Below are 8,352 nucleotides of genomic sequence, written 5' to 3'. Positions count from 1 at the left end.
TTTCATTGTTGAGAATTAAGAGCTCTTTATATATTCTAGATATTAGACCCTTATCAGATGCATGATTTGCAAATATATTTTTCCCATTTTTTGGGTTGTCTTTGCACTCTTTCAATAGTATCCTTTGATGCATGGAATTTTTAATTTTGTTGAAGTTCAATTTATCTATTTTTTCTTTTGTTGCTTATGCTTTAGATGTCATATATAAGAAGTCATTGCCTAAGCAAAGGTCACCAAAATTTACACATGTTTTCTTTTAAGTTTTACATAGTTCAGCTCTTACATGTTGGTCTTTGATCCATCTTGAGTTAATTTTTGTATGTGATGTGAGGTAGACATATTACTTTCCTATGGCTTCTGTAAGATGTTACCAAAACTTTGGTATCTTAAAACAACAGAAATTTATTCCCTCATAGTGCAAGGCCAGAGGTCTGAAATCAGTTGTATTGAGCCAGAATCAAGGTGTTAGCAGGGCTGTGGCATCCTCTGGAGGCTCAATGGGAGAGCTTGTTTTGTCTGTTCCAGCTTCTGGAGGCTACTGGCATTCCTTGGCTTTTGACAGCATCACTCCAATCTATGTCTCTACTACTCTTCTGACGGTGTCATCTCTCTCTGTCTTCTTTTATTATTAAGGATGCTTGGGATTATATCGAAGGCCTGCCCTGATAATCAGAATAATCTCCACATCTCACAATCCTTAATTTAATCACATCTGCAAAGACCTTTTTTTTTCCAAATAAAGTAATGTTTACAGGTTCCAGGGAATATTATTCAGCCTACCACACATGTTAGAAGTCCAACTTCATTGTTTTTGCATGTGGATGTCCAGTTGCCGCCATACTACTTTTTTTTTTTTTTTTAAATCATCTGTTTTATTTTATTTATTTATTTATTTTTTTGGTCTTTTTTCGTGACCAGCACTCAGCCAGTGAGTGCACCGGCCATTCCTATATAGGATCCGAACCCGCGGCAGGAGCGACGCCTCGCTCCCAGCACAGCGCTCTCCCGAGTGTGCCACGGGCTCAGCCCCATACTACTTTTTTAAAAGGCTATTTTTTACCCCTTAAATTGTATTGGCATACTTACTGAAAATCAACTGACCATAAATATGTGTTTTTTTTACTGGTTCCCAAATTCTATTCCATATAGAATACATGTCCATCCCTATGCTAATACCATGGTGTCTTGGTTATTGTATCTTTGCAGTATGTTTTGAAATTTGCAAATGAGTCTTTGAATTTTGTTCTTCTTTTTCAAGTTTGTTTTGACTCTTCTCTTGCATTTCCATAAGAATTTTAAGATAAGGTTGTAAATTTCTGCAAAACAGCCAGCTGGGATTTTGATGGCAATTGCACTGAATCAAATTGGGCAACATAATCATTTTACCAATATTGTCTTCTATTTCATGAACTCAGATGTCTTTCCATTTATTTAGGTCTTCTTTAATTTCTTTCAATAATGTTTTGTAGTTTTATATGTAAAAATCTTATACTTTCCTTGATGAATTTATTCATAAGCATTTTATTTGGTGCTATTGTAAATAGAATTGTCATCTTAATTTCATTTTTGGACTGCTCATTACTAAAGTGCAGAAATACAATTGATTTTTGAATATTGATCTTATATCCAGTAAATTTGCTGAACTTGTGTATTAGCTGTAATACTTTTTTGTGGATTCCTTCGGATTTTCATTATACAAGATCATGTTACCTGAAAATAGAGAGATTTTACTTCTTTCTTTGCAATCTGAATGCCTTTTATTTTAATTTCTTACCTAATTGCCCTGGGTAGAACCTCCAGTACCAGGTTAAATGTTAAAGTGGCAAGAGTGGACATCTGTATGTTGTTCCTGATCTTAGGAAAATACCTTTCATACTACTGAGATGCCCTTATTAGGTTGAGGACATTACCTTCCACTCCTAGTTTGTTCAGTGTTTTTACCATAAAAGGATATTGAAGCTTATCAAATGCTTTTTCTTTGTTGATTGAGGTGATCATGGGTTTTTTCCTTCATCCTATTAATATGGTGAATTACATTGATTAATTTTGTATGTTAAACCAACCCTGCATTCCTGGGATAAATCCTGCTTTGTTGTGGTGTATAATCCATTTTATATATTGCTGGATTTGATTTGCTAATGTTTTGTTAAGAATTTTTACATCTATATTCATAAGAGATGTTGGCCTGAAGTTTTATTTTCCTGTAATGTCTTTGTCTGATCTTGGTATCAGGGTAATTCTGACCTCATAGAATGACTTGTGAAGTATTCTCTCCTCTTCTATTTTTTGGAAGAATTTCAGAAGGTTTAGTGTTAACTATTCTTTGAACTTTTGGTAGAATTCATCAGTGAAGCCATTTATTCCTTGGCATTTTATTGTGCGGAGTTTTGTGAATACTCATTCAATCTCTACTTGTTATTTGTCTATTTGGATTTTCTATTACTTCTTGAGTTCTGGTAGTGTTTCTTTTCAGGAATTTTTTCATTTTGTGCAAGTTATCTAATATAAAGGTATTGGAATATAATTGTTCACAGTATTCCCTTATAATCCTTTTTATTTCTATAAATTTTATAGTAATGTTTCCTCCTTCGTTTGTATTTCAATAACTTGAGTCTTTTTTTCTTGGCGAGTCAGTCTAGTTATAAATTTGCTAATGTTGTTGATATTTACAAGGACCAGCTTTTGACTTTGTTGGTTTCCTCTATATTTTCTCTATTCTGCATTTCATTTATTTTTGCTCTAAACATTGCTATTTATTTCTTTCTGTATGTGTTTGTTTAGTTTGATCTTTTTTTCTAGTATCTGAAGGTGTAAGATTAGTTTAACTTGAGATCTTCATTTTTAACATAGGTATTTACAGCTATGAATATCCCTCTAAGCACTGCATTAGTTGCATATCATAGGTTCTGGTAGGTTGTATTTTCATTTTTATTCATTTCAGAGTATTTTCTAATTTTTCTTGTGATTTTTTTCTTTGATCTCTTGGTTATTTAGGAGTATACTGTTTAATGTCTACCTATTTGTGAATTCCCTAAATTTCCTGATGTTAATGATTTTTAATTTCATTCCATTGTTGTTAGAGAACATACTTTGTATGATTTCAATTCTTTTTTTTTTTTTTTTTTTATTTATTTATTTTTTTTTAATTTTATTTTGTCGATATACATTGTAGCTGATTAATGCTCCCCATCACCAAAACCTCCCTCCCTTCTCCCTCCCCCCTCCCCCCCAACAATGTCCTTTCTGTTTGCTTGTTGTATCAACTTCAAATAATTGTTGTTGTTATATCTTCTTCCCCCCCCCCCCCGGTTTGTGTGTGTGTGTGTGTATGTGTGTGTGTGTGAATTTATATATTAATTTTTAGCTCCCTCCAATAAGTGAGAACATGTGGTATTTCTCTTTCTGTGCCTGACTTGTTTCACTTAATATAATTCTCTCAAGGTCCATCCGTGTTGTTGCAAATGGCAGTATTTCATTCGTTTTTATAGCTGAGTAGTATTCCATTGTGTAGATGTACCACATTTTCCGTATCCACTCATCTGATGATGGGCATTTGGGCTGGTTCCAACTCTTGGCTATTGTAAAGAGTGCTGCGATGAACATTGGGGAACAGGTATACCTTCGACTTGATGATTTCCATTCCTCTGGGTATATTCCCAGCAGTGGGATGGCTGGGTCGTATGGTAGATCTATTTGCAATTGTTTAAGGAACCTCCATACCATTTTCCATAGAGGCTGCACCATTTTGCAGTCCCACCAACAATGTATGAGAGTTCCTTTTTCTCCGCAGCCTCGCCAGCATTTATCGTTCATAGTCTTTTGGATTTTAGCCATCCTAACTGGGGTTAGATGGTATCTCAATGTGGTTTTTATTTGCATTTCCCGGATGCTGAGTGATGTTGAGCATTTTTTCATATGTCTGTTGGCCATTTGGATATCTTCCTTAGAGAAATGCCTACTTAGCTCTTTTGCCCATTTTTTAATTGGGTTGCTTGTTTTCTTCTTGTAAAGTTGTTTGAGTTCCTTATATATTCTGGATATTAATCCTTTGTCAGATGTATATTTTGCAAATATTTTCTCCCACTCTGTTGGTTGTCTTTTAACTCTTTTAATTGTTTCTTTTGCTGTGCAGAAGCTTTTTAGTTTGATATAATCCCATTTGTTTATTTTTCCTTTGGTTGCCCGTGCTTTTGGGGTCGTATTCAACAATTCTTTAAAATGTATTAAGATTTATTCTATTTCCTAACATATGTCCTATATGTTATTCTTCATACTGGAGAATGAATATTTCTTGTGCACTTGACAAGAATATGTATTCTGCTGTTGTTGGATGAAATGTTCTGTAGATGTATATTGTTAGTTGGTTCATAGTGCCATTTTAGTCCTTTGTTTCCTTATGCATCTTCTGCCTAGTTATTCTGTTACTGAAAGTAGGGTATTAAAGTCCTCAATTGATTAGTGCTGAATAATCTATTTCTTCAGTTTTGCCAGTTTTTGCTTCACGTATTTTGAGACTCTATTGTTAGGTGTACTTTGTCCCCTCTTGGTGTGCTTTCTATCTTAATTGATTCTATTGTGATTCAAATGTAGATACAGCAATATTCTAAATGTATTTTGTATTTAATTGTCTTTAAAAAGATAATTTAGTAACTAATGTTATAGATCAGAGGCTGGAGAACTTTTTTGGTAAAAGGCCAAATAATAGATATTTAGGCTCTGTGAGCCTTATGGTCTCTCTCACAACTGCTCAACTCTGCAGTAGTAGTGAGAAAACAACCATAGATAATATGTAAATAGATGAGTGTGACAGTAACCCAGGAAAATTTTATTTGCAAAATTGGGTAGTGGGCTGGACCATATTTTCTAACACCTGGTCTACATGAATGTTTTTCACCAGTGTGATTTATTAATGGGGTTCTTTTATCAATATTATTCTCGGTGCTCTTTTGGGCTATGTTCTGTGCATAATTTCAGCTAGTAATTTAATTTTATGAACTGTATTCATATTACAGAGATCATAATCTACCTAGCCATGATGAGTTTATTTACAAGAAACAATTCTTCTTTTAATGTCTTCAATTCTGAAACATGGATATGAAAATACATTCCCATTTTTAATCAGTTATGTCTATATCATTGGAAACTTAAATATTGACATTTGACATATAATGAAACTGAGACAACGTAATATTCTCACCTTAAACCAAAACAGCCTGATGCATGGGTTTCGATCAGTCACACCTGTGTTCAGAGTAAATCCCTGCAAATCAATTATAAACGAGCATCCTAAGATGTGTCATATTTGGCTGAGAATACATGAAAGTATAAGTTAAAAAATATTTGGCAAGTACTGAGACTTCAAGATTCCAAGGATACTCCTTAGATTTCAGAGGTGAAGGGCAGGGAAGTCATGCCCATTCCAACATACAGGTGTGACAACAGGAAAATTGAGTGCTAATTGATTACTGGCTGCTCAGTGGTATGAAGCAGTCTGTAGCAGAGTTTAAATGAATAAATAATCAAATCCCAGCTTTGAAGTAATGGAATGATAGATTGCTCAGGAAGGTTCTGTTACCAAGACATGTTAGTCGGAGCTGCAAGAATACTTTCATGCCCTGGGCAGAAACTAAGGACATGGATGCGAGGTATTTATCACTATATTATTATCCCAGGCCACACTTCTTCTAAGAGCCTTGAATTGCTGTCACTAACTTCTTCAGTGAAGGGAAGCAAAAGGGGAGGTTATCTCAGTTTAACAGGCTCAGAAATAATGGCCCAGAGTGGCTTAGTGACACAGTGGTGAGCTTGTTTGCTTCAGCTCTGGCCCCCTTCTTGGGACAAAACCTGGACAGCTTCCCAAGCTGCCTGCCTTCTTCTGCTTTGTAGCAACAAGTCCTTATCTGGCTTTGACTGTGCCTGGTGAGAGGATAAGAAGGATAGTAGCAGCTGCTGGTTATTGCAAGCTTATCAGGCACTAGGCTGTGCGCTAAAGGTTTGACACATGCTATCTCATCTACTTCTCACAAATAACCGCTGTGTGGATGTTTAAAACAATCCCATTTTAAAGGTAAAGAAACTGAAGCCATGAGCAGTCAAGGGACTCGATCATACTGAACCCTTCTCTCTCTGATTCCAAAACTCTTTTTAAATACTTTCTGCAGTTTTCTCAGCCAACACAACTGTTCCGGTCTGCCTAGCAGCTATACTTTGTGCTAAAAAGTAGTGGTGTTATGCTGGCTTACTGACCAGTCTCTTGTGAATCTGGAAAGCCTGAATTAGTCTCTCAGAGCTGATTAGGTGACTGAATTAAATTGCTCCAAAACGACAGACTGTGGCTTTTTACAACTCACAGGAACGAACTGGTTCTTGGGGGCAACAGCTCCCTACTTCTTGCTCCTCCTTCCCTCGAGTACAGACAGTAACTGCTGTGGGACGTTTTGGGAGACTAAATGCCACGTGAGCCGGAAAAGCCAAAAAGTGGTGGTAGGCAGAATTCTAAGAAGGCTGCCTGAGATTTCTGCTCCGGTGTACACGCTTTGCATAATCCCCTGGTCTTACATATGGGAAGAACCTATGAAAATGATGAGGCATCACTTCCACGATTAATTACATTAGTTATGTGGCAATGACGGAGGAATTTTGCAGATGTAATTAATGTCCACAAATATATTCGTGTGTGTATTTTTAATGATTATCTCCGTCCTCCCTCCCCACTAGACTCCAAGCTCCTCAAGGGCAAGGAGTATGTCTATTTCACACTGGATATCCAACACCCTGCACAGTGGTGCAGTGTAATGAACTAGTGCTACTCACTGATGCTTTTCTTTCTCCTACAAGGTCAAGGTAGGACTGCTCTACCTGACCCCTGGAAGCTAGATGTGGACATGTGACTTACTTAGGCCCATTAAACATGAGGGCATATGATTACTACTTCTGGGTAGAAGCTTTTAAGGACCAGTATATAAATGTCCGTGTTTCCTTTTCCCTGACATAGCAATGTGTTATGTTCTGAACCCATGCTATCCAGTACAGTAGCCACTGGCAAATTTTTGGTTATGGACATTTAAATGAATTAAAATTAAATAAGAGTAAAAGTACAGTTCCTCAGTCACACTAGACAATTTCATACTCAATTGCCACCTGTGACTAGTGGGTACTGTTTGGGGCAGTGCAGATATAGACTATTTCCTTCTTCACAGAAAGAGGTATGGAACAATCGCTGTTGATGCTGGAGTCTCTGTGTTTCTCAGTGAAGGAGATATGGAAGACAGTCACCAGCTGACTCTAATGGATAGGTTATATTAATGTGAAATAATCTGTGTTAGTTATATTTCCGGTTTGTTACTGCAGCAAAATCCAGCCTATCCTGACTAGTAAATGTGGTCATTAACTAAATATTTGCTAACTAATGATTGAATTTCACACAGGGGATTTAGATGAAGGGGGAAGGAAGAGCTTTTAAGAAAGGTGAGCAACATAAGCATAGGCTTGGATCTGGGAAATTGACAGACTCTTTGGGAGTAGCAGGGTTTATATGAGGAAACTTCAGATGTGGGGGAGGCCTGGAGAGAAGTAGAGAAGCTGGGGCTAAGATTGGTGCGTAGAGCATGAGGGTAAGGTCCATGATAGATCCCAATCCCACATGTGACTCCTGGATGTCTTGAGCAGTTATGATTTGCAGAGTGCACAACTTTAACTGATGTCTGACACTACTTTCTCCGTTTAAACACCCTGATACACTACTGCCCAAACCACCACATCCGTCAAATGGGGATAACAGGCTTATGTCAGATCATTACTAATTTGCTAAGGGGAGCATATGTGAAGAATCTGGATGATGCTTGGTACCCAGGAGACTGTCCTTGTAGTCACAGAACTGTGGCGAAGGCCCACAGCTGAGAAAGACAACAGCTACCTCCTGGCAGCACTTGCTTAAGGGCACCGCTGCAGAGGAAATAGACCCTCCTCCCCAACTCAGTGTTTTCACCCGACTCGTGAGCGAAGTACAGCAAAAAGACTGTTTCCTCTCCTTCTCCCCGGGGCCTGTGGTGGGAAGTACACCCTGTCCCTGGAGTCTAGAGACAATCCTCGGGGAAAGTCGCTTCTAAAGCTGGGGAGTGACTCGACCACTCCCCGCGTGCACCAACCAGGTAGGGGACAGGACATTCTCTCCTAATGGTGGTGAGATTCAGGACTGGAAACTACTATGGCAGAGAGCAAAAAAGACGAGAATGACATTTAAAAGCAAATAGGACTGAATCTCAAAATCCAAGAGTCCTTGGAATAAATAGAAAACACCTAAAACTTACGGAATTGGGCTGAGATATGAAGGGAGCGGTTACCCGGCTGGGA

Source organism: Cynocephalus volans, chromosome 11 (assembly GCF_027409185.1).
Source record: "Cynocephalus volans isolate mCynVol1 chromosome 11, mCynVol1.pri, whole genome shotgun sequence".
Classification (NCBI taxonomy): domain Eukaryota; kingdom Metazoa; phylum Chordata; class Mammalia; order Dermoptera; family Cynocephalidae; genus Cynocephalus; species Cynocephalus volans.
Note: the sequence above shows the minus strand (reverse complement) of the source record.